Raw genomic sequence first — 15568 nt, 5'->3', positions numbered from 1 at the left:
TCGGAGCAAATTTCATTATCCCTTCGAAATGGTAACCGATTTATATTGCGGCTGCCCAGGATTCAACAGCGACACTTTCCGAGGTCGTTCGCTTGACCTCAATTAGTTTGGGCATGTTTTTTTCTGTTTTCATTTCCTTTCGATAATTAACGCAGCAGACTGGCTGTAATATTTAGAGCAAATGTTAGAAGATCGATTGTTTCTCCATTTTCAGTGCCTCGCTTTCTAGTTTTGCAGTTAAGTTGCTACGAATACACCACTAAGGAACGTTCTCCGGTAGTATTTATTCGGTCTTAAAGGAGTCGCATTAACTTATCGTTATAATTGTGCAACTTTGGGGTCATTTCTGAAGCAAGAAACTTTCAGTGAGACTATTATTCACATAATTTCAATTTTATATTTTAACACAATGACTTCCGTCGAGGTTTTTTTTCTTTCAATGGTTCAAATTTTGGGTACACCGTTGAGTTTTTCCTGCATTGTTGGCATTTTTTTCCATTACGGCAATAAATTATTTAGAATTAAAGTACGTTATAAGTGATATGCGTCGTGAAGGATCATACATATACATTTTTGTCATAAGCGTCTTAAAAAACAAATTGATATTGACACCCTACTCAATCCAATTTTATGCATTTCATTCAGAGTAAACTTATTTGTTCATACGGCCTAAGGGAATCGTCTTTTTGCGCAGTTCAGTGTAAATTCCGACTGTATCGTACCCAAACCTGTGTAGATGCTGCCTGGAACAGCCATGGCTTATCAGGACTTGTGTAAGGGAAAAGTTCATTTTTCCATCCGGATACTTCCAGAAAAAGTTGGTGCGTCCATCTACCCTTCGTGGAATTGGACCATTATAGCTGCCATCCTCGTATGCCATTCGTATCACGTTGATCAAAGTACTCTATAGGCATCGTGCCGGACCAGAATGCCGATTGCATCGTACAACACTGTAGGATCCCAAGTAACACATAGAACAGTTGAGATAACGCCTCTAATACAACCTTCAGTTATAGATTTCAGTTGACACAACCGTTTCCATGACATCTCTATCACCAGAAAAGCGCAAACATTGAAGGCTACTACAACAAGTACTGATGCTATATGAAGTATTAGGTATATAACTTCATGAAAGCAAGCCAACTTGTTAGACTGAAGCTGCAAAATACATCTCGAGTACCAATACGGTGAGAAAATGTTCAGAATAGGTTATTTTCAAGTTGTAATTGCTAACTAATCAAAACATAGCTACCGTAAGCACAAAACTTCAAAATAAAAATATTGTGGAACGGCGCTGATTTATATTAGGAACAATAAAAATATAGTGATTATGGCGTTTCGAATAATTACCAAGAAATAAGAAACAATATAAGATCAACGTTTCGATGCTTGTAATACAAAGTTTTACGTGCACGTCAAATTTCATGGTGAAACATTGTGTTTTACTTCTGAAAAAATCATGCGCCATTCATTGGATACCGTTTTCTATTTGTCAATCAATGGAAAAGGATTATGCATTACAGAATATTCGCTGATTTATTTAATTGCGAAGAGTCAATTTAGCCCACCACCGCATGGGCTTAGTTCGTAAACAACTATCTGGCATCTCTTTCTTACATGCGTAGTAAAGCGCAATGTCGTTTCTTTTTGCTTGGGTAGATCTGCAATGACCCAGTGGAATAAAGAAATTCGCGCATTCGTGGGTCAGAATCCGTCACAACAAAGCGCATGCGCAAATGCGTTGCTATGACAACATTTACCTAGCGCATGCGCAAATGTTTTGTTATGCGCAGTGCAACAAGATCGACAATCGTCTCGTCAATGGCACGTTATCTAGACTTAAAATATAACAAAACTAGAAAACAATGTTAGATATACGGTAACAACAAATGAAGTAATATTGGTTGTACTGCAAGCGTTTTGTAGAAATATTGGTTGCACTGCAAGCGTTGGTTGTAGGGTTTGCAATATTCCCGGGAATCGATTTCCCGGGAAACGGGAATGAAAAATCGCATTTCCCGGGAATTCCCGGGAACCGGGAACTGATAAATTCTTTAGCAAAATGATATTTTAAATGAAGTTCATCTGTAAAAGGTAACAAAAAATTGTTTAAAATTTCATTCTCAATCCGCATGAAAAACAAAAAACAAATATAATACAAAACATTTTCAAGTTAACATAAAAAATTCGTGATCGATTTTTGTAGCATATATTTGCAGAAGAGGAGAATTGAGGGTATTCATGTCGTCAAACGATCGCCTCAGATCCGCTGACAATTTTCCGTTAAGCTCAAAATTTTTATTTCCTCCTGTAAAACTTTGCTCAAGTCTACTGAATCACCGCTAATGTTTGAATTCTAGGATACTTTCAAATCACCGATTACAGCTTTTGCTACACTTAATTGAAAACTGGTGTCCAATTCTTTCAGTTTGTTGAAGAGCAAACTGATACGTTGCGGCTGCGTTTGCGGCAATTTAACAGTTAGCCCATACAATTTCTGTCAAATTAACGTCAACGCAACGTATCCAAACGTATCCATTGTGTTTGGGCCTTTAGGCAGGCATTGGACGCGGAAAATATTTGCTATATTCGGTCGGACTTTTTGGGCAAAATGTTTTTTACACTACAGTAATTATTTAATGTTTAGGTACTTGAGCGATAGTAAACCTATTCGCTTTTTTTTTTCATTTAAATATATTTGCTATGCCATTGTGATTTATTTTTTATAAACTGTGTCTCAAATCTAGTTTTCATTGACAGAACAACATTTAAAACCCTTTTGGAGTTTATATTATTATTGATTAGAACGTAAGATTCCAAGGAAGATTTTTGGTTAATTAACTATGTCATTTCGTTATTTCGCCGTTCGGTGGTTTTCTGTGATCGAGACAAACCGGAAGGAAACGATAGAATATTAAATAATCAGTTCAATACGACTCAAAATAAGTCAGTCTTAGAGCATTTGAAGGCTTACTAATTAACATGCAAAGATGATTTTTACTTTGAAATACTATACTGACTTTGAGTTTTATTAAATGATTTATTTCAGGTCGCACCAGTTTGACGTATTTAATATTATTGCAATATTGCATATGAAACTATAGTGAATCATACGAAATTTTTCGCGGAGCTCGGGAATCCCGGGATCCCGGGAATCAATATTTCTGTTCCCAGGATCCGGGAACCCCGGGAAAAGCTATTTCCCGGGAAATCGTTCCCGGGATTGCAAACCCTAGTTGGTTGAGAGGGAGCTGCGTAGCCGCAAGGTTACAGAGTCCGCTTTGTCAAGCAGCTGGTCGTGGGTTCGAATCTTAGTAGAATCAGGCCATTCGATGTCAAAAAGGACTTTAAGTATGAATTAACAAAAAATAAGTCCCTCTTATCAATAAAACTGGCAAGAAGGACGCACGACGAAACTTCTGCAGGGAATTATAATTGGCGATATTTGGCAGGAGGAAGGAGGCTCGGTATAGAAGAACAGTAAAACGAGGGAAAGTACATTACACACAAGCACTGATCAAAAATAATAATAAGCATGCCACTTCTCAATAGCGCTATTGCTAAAAAAAAAAAAATGCGGGATACAGCAGACACCCGGGCATATCTCACAATAGATCAACGATTCTGGTCGCAGTGAGGAAGTTGTAACCGTTGGTTACAATTCTTAGTTTTTATTTGATGTCATTATTTATTCGTGTGTTTCGAGCCTTCACGTTTCTCTCCAATACAGAACATAAGCACATAAGTTAGGGACAACTACCGCTGCAACAATACAAATCGCTGTTTGGTCGATGAGGCGGGACCAAGTATGGCGCAAACTGCTTCAAAAATGAAGAGTTAAATTAAGCGCAAAACTATTGGAGGGAACTCGCGGACTGTCTGAGACTATAAAAGGAAGTGGACTTGCAGACTCGGGAGCTTTTTTTATACACCAGGCGTCCGTGTGCTGTTCAGCAGTGAGTTATACCAACGATTGGACCCCCCCCCTTGGGGCTATCGGTAGTGCGTTTGCAGATTGGCCCGCAGCTACAGGAGAACTGCGCAGCACACGGTTCGGCCCGCGAACTTGGAAAGGTTTCGTGCCTAACTCGTAAAGGAGCATCGACACCCTCGGACAATATGTCCTAATCGTTAAGGAGGGTCCCCTCTCGGTGCTGGCCATTGCGGTCAGCCGCGGTCAGGCCGATTGCGTCAAGGAGGGAAGAACGCCTGCAACATTTGAGATCAACGTTCGAGATAACTGGGTTCCCGCTATCCGCCATCCGCTTGCCGCCTCGTACCCGTTCGGAATCGGGTTGCGCAGTCGAGAGGACTCCTGCGCAGCCTAAGCAGCAAAAGTAGTGAGTAAATATTACACGCCACACCATCAATTGTGATTACACACCCACACGCTACCCTTACACGAAATATAATAAGAAAAGTGAAAGTTCTTGGTTTTTGTACTTTATCCGCGTAATCCTTGGTTACCCGGTAGCTAGCCGACCCTGCGATACCAGCAATAGGGCCTGCTCTGCCGCAAGCTTTGCCAGGCGTAAGTGTTGGGAAGTCCATAAGGAAAAAAAAGGGATTTGTTTATCTTTTCATGGCACATTTTTACCCACCTCGGATAGTTTTATCGAAATCGTTCAAATATTTTAATAACAATTTGATCAAGAAGTTTTGCGTTGGCTGCTGAATACTAAGATCAACTATAAGAAAAGCACTTTGTGGGTACGTAGTATTATTATTAGGCATGTAATATTGTACAGGCGCGGTTGTCCCGGCATTTTATAAACAGTTTTTCTAATAGTGCAAACATCTGAAAGACAACTTGAAAACAAGTGCCATTCATGTTATAGTTATTGTTCGTTTAACCCATGCTATTGAAAAACATCTCCAAAACCAAGAAAAAACGAGCTTGTTTTCGAAATGTGGTTGAATCACTGGTGAAAAACAACTTCTCGCAAATGATGTATTTTAAGTTGTTTTCTGTGCAGTTTTGGTAACATCATAAACACAAGTTACGGACAAGCAACGGCAGTTTATATTCAATAATCTATGAGACACAATTATGCTATAAAAGAACATCTCGCGAACAAGAATAAGAACGCGAACAAGAAGTTTGCAATTGCGCTTATAGTACTCTTATATGACTACTGTCATTGTGAATTCTTTTCTAACATGTTTTGTGTATTACTTGGGATACGTACTCGCAACCCTCAGGCACATCCGGTACCCGGATAACTGTCCCATAATGAAAAACAGCATGTTGAGAAAACGGCGATTTAATATGTATTATTCTTTAATTTTCGGATTCCCAGCAATTACATTCAGAACCAATACCCATAACAGTTTCATGGCACCACAAGTTTATCGTTGAGAACAAAAAACCATGGATGGAATTGGTTTTACGTTATATAACTTGAAAAAAAAGTCTAAATGGGACCAAATATGCGGGTACATTTCAAAACTACTCGAATATTTTGTCTCATCACATATAAATTCAACCAGCAACCGGCAGTATCATTGGCAACGTAGATTGTACTACAGAAAAACAACATTAGTCTAGTTAAATAAATGACATACTTCTATCTGCCTAGAATAATCCGATATACACTAATCTGGAGCAAAATTATATGTTTGCAGTTTGTACCACTATGCAGTGGGACTGTAATGCGAATACTTTCAATATGGGGCAAAAACAACTTGGTATTTTTTCCATATTGTTTCATACAAAAGTATCAATTTTAATTTTTTTCCAAAAAATATGATAACAATTAAGTCGATGATCAAAATCGCAACGTTACGGTCAATGGCGCTCGCTATCGCGCGATGATTCCTGATTTTTTTTGCCGGAAATGAAAGAGCTGGGTCTTGTTGACATGTGGTTTCAACAAGACGGAGCAACGTGCCACACATCGCGCGAATCAATGGAAATATTGCGGAATGAGTTCGGTGAGCAATTCATCTCACGAAATGGACTATTGAATTGGCCACCTAGATCATGCGATTTAACACCGCTAGATTATTTTTTGTCGGGCTACGGTAAGTTTCTCGTCTAAGCGGATAAGCCAACAACAATTCCAGCCTTGGAAGACAACATTACACGCGTTATTCGCGAGATACCAGCCGAAATGCTCGAAAAAGTGACCCAAAATTGGACCTTCCGTATGGACCATTTAAAACGTAAAACGTAGCTGTGGCCAACATTTGAGTGAAATTATCTTTCAAAAGTGAATGGCATAAACCAATTTATCGGCTCAAATAAAAATTTCAGACAGTTTTGTAATTCTTATGCGTTTTCCTAAAATAAAACCAAATTCTTAAAAAATCACCCTTTATCACTCCAATATTTTGTTATCGTATTTTTTAAAACGTGTTCTAGTTTTGTTAGATTTCATGTCCAGATAACGTTGAAACAATGCGAAAACAATTTTACTATTCAAACAAAAAAAATAACTCATTTTAAAAGGTTGAATATCATATTTTATCATCAATTTATAATCAACTAAAACTGTCAATGATAAAAACGATTGTCGATTTAGTTGCACTGAGCACAACAGCACATTTGCGCATGCGCTGATTAATAGTTTTCATAGAAACAGATTTGCGTATTGCCTTATTAGTACTCGAGATATATTTTGCCACTTCATTCTATCAAGTTGGATTGCTTCCATGAAATTCTGTAATACTTCATATTGTACCGGTATTTGTTCTAGTAGCCTTCAATTTTTGAAATTTTCTGGTGATAGAGATGTCATGGAGTAGGTAACGTCAACAGATTCAACAACTTACGACTTTATTAAAATGGGTTATTCCGGCTTATCAAAGCGAAAATTTATTTTCTATTTCCGAAGTCTCGATTTAATAAAAAATCTTTTTCAAGGATCAGAAAGGATATCGTTTTTTGTCTAATAGAAGGGAGTTCTTTCTTATGCTTGAAAAAGATTTTATATTAAATGGAAACGTCGGAAATAGAAACAAAATTTTCGTTTTTATAAGCAGATGACTGGAAATCCGAAATAAACAATTTTACTATGGTAACGTCAACTAAAGCAACGTGGGTTACTTCTATGTTACTTTTATGTTACGTCAATAGCAACGTGTGTTACTTGAGATGGATGTACTTAATCAGTCTGTGGAGAATAATCCTCTCAAGCACCTTTCCCGCGATGTCCAGCAGACAGATAGGTCTATATGCCGATGAGTCGTTTGGAAGTTTCCCAGCCTTCGGCAGTCAGACCAATCTCTATCGCTTCGGGAAGAGGCTCTCCTCCCCAAACTCGACATGGATGTCGTCGCTCACGGATTGAATTTTCGGCAGGTTGGTCGAACGGTCGAAGCGTTGGCTCTACCCGTCACTTGCCGCCTTACGTTGTTGTTTACACTTTCCAGTCCTGGGTCGTTTACTTTCCAGTCCTGGGCTGGAGAATATCACGTCGATGATCGACTCAGCACCATTTCTGCTGTTTGTACATTTGGTCCCAACGTTGGTCAGAGCTTTGTCAAAACTTCCAACAAGATCTGACCTCTCTGGTTCGTAGAGCGACTTCAACAGCCCTAACGTTGAAGTTTGATACAATGGCGATTTCCGACAACGACTCAGAAGATGATAGGTATAGCAGCTGCTGAGCCATGCAGCAGAGTTTCAGGTTCAGTTGCGTCACCCTTTCGCCCGTGGTTTTGAAGCCGACTTGCCTGGGACCTACCATAAAGTGTTTGGCGTCCCGTTTTCCAGAACATACCAGGCACTTAGGAGACTCTCCGCAATTATTTGCCTTATGACCTGCAACCTCCACAATGCCTGTGTAACTGGCTTCTAGCGAGTCACTTGCAGGTTCAGGACTCATGTCCTCCCAGTTTTTCGTCCGGTAGCTGTGCATATTATCTGGGGCATACTGACCAACCGACCTTCAGTTTTCCTTCCTTCGGTCCCAGGCTCGCGTCTGCTGACGGTAGTCTGAAAGCAGCTACCTGGATCCCCGCTGGGCCTTTTCGAAGGCGGATTGAGTCTGTGGCCACTTTCACCGCGCACCTCTCCTTGAGGGTTTTTGCAACGTTACCCGTGATTTCGTCCAGGTTTTCAAGCTAGAAAGTCACCTCTGAGATGAGTGCCCGAACTTGCACATCTTTCCCCAGTACCTTCACGGCTACCGTTTTGTTGGTAGCTTCCTTGTTCTTGTCGTCCTTACGGAGTTCAATTATCATCTCGCCAGTGCAAGATCGGCGGATGCACATTCGCTCCGAGATCCTCGAACAAACAGTAAAAAACGACCAAATAACACTCAATATGGGCATTCCCGCAGCCTGGATGATGCTCAAATGCCGGTAATCGACTCCAACAAACTGGAACCGGAAAGCCCCAGTCCATATTCGGATGTGTCTAAAGTCGTCCAGGATACTTCATCTGGTTGCCATAAATCTAGTCAACAATAAGTAATGATTGGTGAGATGGTGGAAATTATTCCAGTGTCAAAATTTCAAATTAAAAATCATGTTTTTCTGCTCGAAAAACAAAACACTTCTTAGTAGAAGTATTATATTATTATTTTTTACGTTGTGAAATTTGAGTTACGTTCTGAAATTTGAGTTTTTGAGTTTTTTTTACGTTTTGAAAGTTGAGTTTATTGTGTGTTCTGCCACAAATGGTGACATTTCAACACTATTATTTGTATGTCTGTATTGTACTCTTTTTTATATTATTGAATGTTATTAGCTTTCGCAGTTAAGTTAATGTAATTGTAGGAAAATAATCAAACCTACTTGTCAAGGAGAAAAAAAAAAGGAATAAAACAAAACTTAAAATAAACTTAAAACTATCTTACTGACTATAAAGTGAGCTAATCGTTGCAATTGAGGATTGCAACGATTTTTGTCGGAATTTGTTGATAATTTGGCTTGACATATTTTCTAATGTTTCTACATTAGTGAGCCTATGTAGCTCGTTCGTGCTAAACCTGGGAGGACGCTTCAAAATCATTTTCAAAAGTTTATTCTGAATCCTTTGAAGTGTCTTCTTCCTGGTTGTACAACAACTTGTCCAGATGGGAACTGCGTATAACATTGCTGGCCTAAAAATTTGTTTGTAAATTAACAGTTTATTCTTGAGACAAAGTCTAGAATTCCTGTTGATAAGAGGATATAAACATTTGATATACTTATTGCACTTTGACTGGATATTTTCAATGTGCTCCTTGAAAGTATGATTCTTATCATAAATTAGCCCTAAGTATTTAACTTGATCAGACCAATTTAAGACCACACCGTTCATCTTAATTACGTGGTTATGGGTGGGTTTGAGAAATGAAACTCTTGGCTTATGCGGAAAAATAATTAACTGTGTAATGTTGTGTAATGTGTAATATGTGTTATCATTCTATTAAGAATTATTCTTTCAAAAAGTTTGCTAATAGAGGAAAGTAAACTAATTGGTCGATAACTTGATGCCTCAGCTGGATTCTTTTCGGGTTTTAAAATTGGAGTGACTTTGGCATTTTTCCATTTCGTAGGAAAATGTGCTAGTGCAAAGCATCTGTTAAAAATTTTTACCAAAAAATTTAAAGAGTTTTCGGGAAGTCTTTTAATAAGGATATAGAAAATCCCATCATCTCCTGGTGCTTTCATGTTTTTGAATTTTTTGAGAATAGTTCGCACCTCAGTCAAGTTTGTTTCCAATACCTCTTCAGAAATAAAATTCTTGGGTGGTGATCTGATCATACTTTTGGTTTACTTCATTTTCAATAGGACTTACTACGTTCAAATTGGAGTTATGAACGCTCCCAAACTGCTGAGCAAGTTTTTGAGATTTTTGTTCATTCGTTAGAAAAATGCAATCACCATCTTCAAGGACTGGAATGGGCTTCGAAGGTTTCTTAAGAACTTTCGAAAGTTTCCAGAAGGGTTTTGAATAAGGTTTTAGTTTTTCAACTTCTCTCATGAAATTGTCATTTCGCAAGAGAGTGAATCTATGTTTAATTTCCTTTTGTAATTCTTGAAAATTAATTTTCAAAGCAGGATCACGAGATCTTTGGTATTGACGTCTCCGTATATTCTTCAAACGTATTAGATGTTGAAGTTCACTGTCAATAATTGGTGCATTAAATTTCACTCAAGCCTTAGGAACTGGTAAATTCCGGGCATTGAGTATTAAGCTGCTAAAATTATCTAGTGCTCTGTCAATGTCAGCACTATTTTGTAAAATAATATCATCATTCAAATTTTCTTCGAACGTAGAACGATATCTATCCCAATTAGTCTTGTGATAATTTAACACAGATCTAGTGGGATTTAAAATAGTTTCATGGGAAATAGAAAATGTTATATAAAGATGATCAGGATCGAAGTCAGCATGAGTTAATAAATCACTACATGAATGACTTTGATTTGTTGGTACCATGGATTCCTAATAGAAGAATAACATGTAGGACCATTTAGAAATAAAACTGAATAAAATCCAGCCGAGCAATCATTAAACAATATTTTTCCATTGGAATTGCTTTGAGCATTATTCCAAGATCGATGTTTCGCATTAAAATCACCGATGATTAAAAATTTAGATTTATTTCTTGTGAGTTTTTGCAAATCTCCCTTGAAATAATTTTTTCGCTCACCAGTGCATTGAAAAGGCAAATACACTGCGGCTATGAATAAAATGCCAATACTTGTTTCAATTTCAATTCCCAAACTCTCGATAACTTTGGTTTCAAGATGGGGTAAAACACGATGTTTTATTCGACGGTGGATAACTATTGCAACTCCACCACCGGCAACATCAATTCTATCAAACCTATGAACTATATAACTTGGGTTCTTTTTTAGTTTGATATTTGGCTTTAAAAGCGTTTCAGTCACAACTGCAATATGCACATCGTGGACTGTTAAAAAATTGAAAAATTCATCTTCTTTCGCTTTTAAAGAGCGAGCATTCCAATTTAGAAAATTTACAGCATTATTTAAAATCATTGCTGAATTTCAATTTCATAACAATATTAGTTGTAAATTTTATACCTTCTTGAACAGCCTCGTACATCGAGTTACAGTTAAACAACATGGACATTAGCTGCAGCATGGATTGTTGTAGGTATTCAATCTTTTCTGGAGTTGGACTACCTAAATCAATACTGGCTGACTTTTCAGCACCAAACACGAATGTTTTGTTATTGTTTGAATTTGAAATATTACCTGTAAGGACACTGGCATATGAACAGCCTGGTGTTGCCTGAACAGGATTTTTTGTCTGAAATTTGTTATCTGAATTTAAATTATTACCTACAGACCCACCTGCTAATGAAAGTGCTGGTGATGCCTGAACAGTATTGAAAGTCTTTTGTATACCCACATTGACAACAGGTTGCTTAGAATTCCTACGTTGTCTGGAAGCAATAATTTTTGACCTTACAGGACAATTGAAGAAATTAGATTTGTGATTTCCCCCACAATTTACACATTTGAAACTATTAGTGGTCTCTTTCACGGGGCAGATATCTTTCGTGTGACCAGTGTCACCACAAATCATACATTTTGCTGCCATATGGCAGTTTCGAGTTCCATGACCATAGGCTTGACATTTCCGACATTGAGTAAGATTATGGATTTCTCCATGTCTTTTGAAATTTTCCCACTTTATTCGCATGTTGAATAAAACACGTGTTTTTTCCAAATATTTCAAATTATTTACTTTGGTACGATCAAAATGTACTAAGTAATTTTCCTGGTGTATTCCAGTTTGATTAATTTTGGCATTTGCCTTTCGTTTCATCAAAATTACTTGGTTGGGAGCAAAACCAAGTGATTCTGACAAACATTCTTTAATTTCCTCAATAGTTTGGTCATTTGAAAGACCTTTCAAAACAGCCTTAAACGGTGTCTCGTTTTTGGCATCAAAAGAATAAAATTTATACATCTTTTCAGTCAAATACTGTAAAAGATGTTTATGGTCATCAAGAGATTCGGCCAAAATACGAATTTCGCCTTGGCGGCCAATTTGAAAATTAACTTTCACATCCGACAGAAACGATGAAAGCTCTGATCGAAATGCTTTAAAATTTGCTACAAATACCACAATAGGTGGAACTTTAACCTTCTTCATAACGGCTTTATGCTCAGTATGAGAAGTTTGAATTTCTTGATCCCCAGCGAAAGAAAGAATTTCATACCTGTTAGTCGAAATTTCAGTGTCACTTGGAGGAGATGCCTCACGTTTCCTTGAAACCGCATCAAAGCGAGCTTTTTTATTTTTTCCAGGCATAACTGGAAAACTTCACTACACTTTCACTTCACTATAGAATTTAATTAGAAATATCTCAAACCAAATTTACTCACTAAACACTCGTTAACGTTAAAAACAAATTTATTACTTTGCGTTTCAACAGGTAGTCTTTCAAGAAGATTGCCTGTTGAAAGCGAAAAACAAAATTTCAATAACTCTCGGTAGTCTAAAACTTAGCCTCGAGCTGTTGGTAAAATGCGACCGTACTGTAGGACAGTTCAAGTCGATCTGTTTTTAAACAACTTTATACTAGATTTACACCAGCGAAACCAGAATAGAACCAGATAATATAGACCAACTTTTCGTTCTCCGCACCGGTGTTGTATATCTTGTTGTTTTAAACCGCTGACATCTGTCACACTGTCAACAATTCAATACCTCATGCTATCAGTTTATGAGACTTGTTATAATAAAAAGCAATCAATATTTACTAAACGGAAATTCGATAATTTTTACGCACATTAAACGATTACTTTGGCAAGACACTTTATATCCACAAGGCTTTATGGATTTGGCGGTTTGACCCGAGCGTCAGTGACATCTCTCACGATGGATTAGTATAATCGAAAAATTTCTGCTACAAGTTGGGCTTCACAAGTTAGCGAAAAATATTTGATCGCGTAGATGTTCGTCTTCCGTTTTCATCTCATCAATATTTCAAAATCTTGCAGTGCTTCAAACTTGGGTTGGGTTTTGAGGATGTTGAAACAAGCCTGCCTTTTGAACATTTTCAGTTCAGTGTCTTCGAGGAACATTTTTCTGGTTTCTTAAGGTCTCCTCTAGTCCCACTACAATTAAGGCGATTAACTAATACCCAACATATTTGTCATCCTGGTGACTGATGGTTGGAAACCAAGTAGTTAAACCATGGTTTTGGTCTGCCAGAATTCCCCCTTTTGCTGATCGGTTTCCTTGAAGCCGAAAACGACAAACCTGTTCATTTTCTTCTTCAGAAAATCCACAAAAATGTATTGTGAATTGTGATGAAAAATCTTTGTTTTGTTTATTCCTTAACACTCGCAAAACGCTTATATGAAAATAGCTAAAAATGAGGTATTCAATTGAAATATGACATTTTACCAACCTATTGGTAGCGTACAAAGGGTTTTAGAACGATCTATTTCTTGTTCCAAAAAGTGACAAAAATAGACCAAAACATATACCAGTTTCAAATTTTTTCAATTTAGATCTGGTATAAAATAAAATTTACGCCACCGGTGCAGCAGTGAATTAGAGTTTTTTCCAAAAAAATAGAACAAAACAACGATTTGGACCACCGCTGAAGATGCTCTAAGGGCTAAACTGGACTTTTGTTCGATGTGTCTACACTTATCGAATTTCGATTGTAAGCAAATCAATCCAGTTGAAATTTACCACTTATCCGCGATAAAGAATTTCAGATTTCAGTTTACCTATCAGTTATCTAAATTAAAAAATTGACAAAAATATAAATTTTTATATAGAACTCTCAATTGTGCTCAAACGAAAAAAATGAGCCAACAGCAATCGTAATCTCAAATAAATCTATCGAAATTTGAACGCATAAAATGCGTGAGTTAAACAGGTCAAATTTCTGAAAACTCCGCAATGAGCTTGTGATCATAAACTTTAGTGGAAAAGAGAAATAATGAAATTTTTTTGAAAATAGAGAACCATTATTTGGGTTTCGAGAATAGAAATGCTTAACACCATATTGATTAATATTTCGAAAATTCATCATGGCACTGCTACAGTAATCAGCAGCATTTATAAAATCGCAGTTGCAGTGCACACGGTTAGAAATATCATCTAGCAGAACGAAATTATTAGCGCTCTCACGGTTCAACCCATCGGTTTCAGATCTTCCACAAAGTTTCTAGGAATAGTTAGGGCTTCAATTTGGACGCTTATACCAGTTTGCGATTCGGCCTCCAAGGTGGTGCAGCAATTTTCTTACAAGCTAGAGCTTGGCAGTTTTCGACAAAGTTGTATATCATAAAATTTTATGAAACTTTGTAGAATACACAAAATTTCTATCACTTCCAATCTCTGAGATCTACGAGTTCTTGTAAAATGTTTCTGAATTTCTCGTTTTCTTATGATAATCTTATGAGTACACTCAATTTTCCCCTGGATAGAAATTGAATAATTCCGTTCCTGCTAAGTACGAAGTAGCTAGAACCTATAGCTAGAAACTTTGTAGAAGATTGGGAACCGATTGGTTAATCTGTGAGAGCGCTATTAATTTCGTTCTGTTAAATTTTATTTCCGACCCATCATAAGCAAATCCAATACTTTCAATACATTGCACATATATAAAGTAGCTTTACCTGCAATAACGTTAGAAAAATTGAATTTTTTTAACTATTACCTCCAAATAGAACACATTTCTGATTGCTTTTAGTATCGTGGCAATTTTTTTGAATTTTTAAATGATAATAATAAAAAATATCAAATTGTCAGATAGTTTGCAGGTGCCATCAAGTTTTATAAACTAAAAGTTTCATATGAAAATATTGCTAGGTACTGCTTTTTTCCTACTGTCGTTCCAAACGAGTATTACCTGCTGGTGACCAAACTCTACATCCATCAAAGTTAGCTGTGACAAAACTGTGCGGAGCATTTTGGCATTATAAAAGTTGATAAACATTTAATTAAAAGCGTTTCCGTACACCATTCGTAGTAAACCCTTTGCTACTGTTCCGTTCTAAATTCTGTGTCTTCTTCAATAATCAGTATGTAGCGGCAACAGCCGTTTTGCCGTGATAACATTCTTCGGTTTGTCGATAGACGACTGTCATGAGCGGCTGTTATGAACTGTCATGTGTTTGATTTATATCGATTAAATAGTTGCAGTTTGTGGATTCTTGATCATAAAACAAACTGACACATTCTCTAAACCAAGGTATAAGGAAATTACCGTAATTATTGTTGTTTCATTTTCATTTTCTCGCCGTGTCAAATTGTGATTGAGAGCTGCGGTGGCCAATTCACAAGGATATCTTGCCCAAAGATTGTCAAGAGTAGACAGCGGGAAGGCTTGCATTGACTTGCAAAATATAAAATAAACTAATGAATTGAAATATTTATCAAACACCACTTGACTTCAGCTAATATAGTATAGAAATTACTCAAAACAGCTAGTATATTTCTTCACCGTAACCACAAAAAAACATCAACTTGTTCCACAACATTTCAATGATTTATTTATTTTGTTCGTGCAATTCAAAGCATCCGATCAAGTTCACTCATTCTTGTGGCAATATCAGCAAATCATTGCTTTTAAAATTGATAAGTTGTACAGAATTGCCGTCAACCGCCTTGACCGCCGAAAACTTTTCC

At 37.1% G+C, this 15568-nt stretch overlaps 1 protein-coding gene across 16 annotated transcripts in view; it reads right to left on the bottom strand.

Annotated features, from left to right (window-relative positions):
• LOC129731687 (uncharacterized) overlaps nucleotides 1-15568 on the bottom strand; it is a 377272-nt gene that overhangs the window by 297170 nt on the left and 64534 nt on the right. The gene's annotated exons all lie outside the window — the stretch shown is intronic.

The sequence above is a fragment of the Wyeomyia smithii genome, chromosome 3 (genome assembly GCF_029784165.1).
Source record: "Wyeomyia smithii strain HCP4-BCI-WySm-NY-G18 chromosome 3, ASM2978416v1, whole genome shotgun sequence".
In the NCBI taxonomy this organism is placed as follows: Eukaryota; Metazoa; Arthropoda; class Insecta; order Diptera; family Culicidae; genus Wyeomyia; species Wyeomyia smithii.
This window is presented reverse-complemented; position numbering and strand designations above follow the sequence as displayed.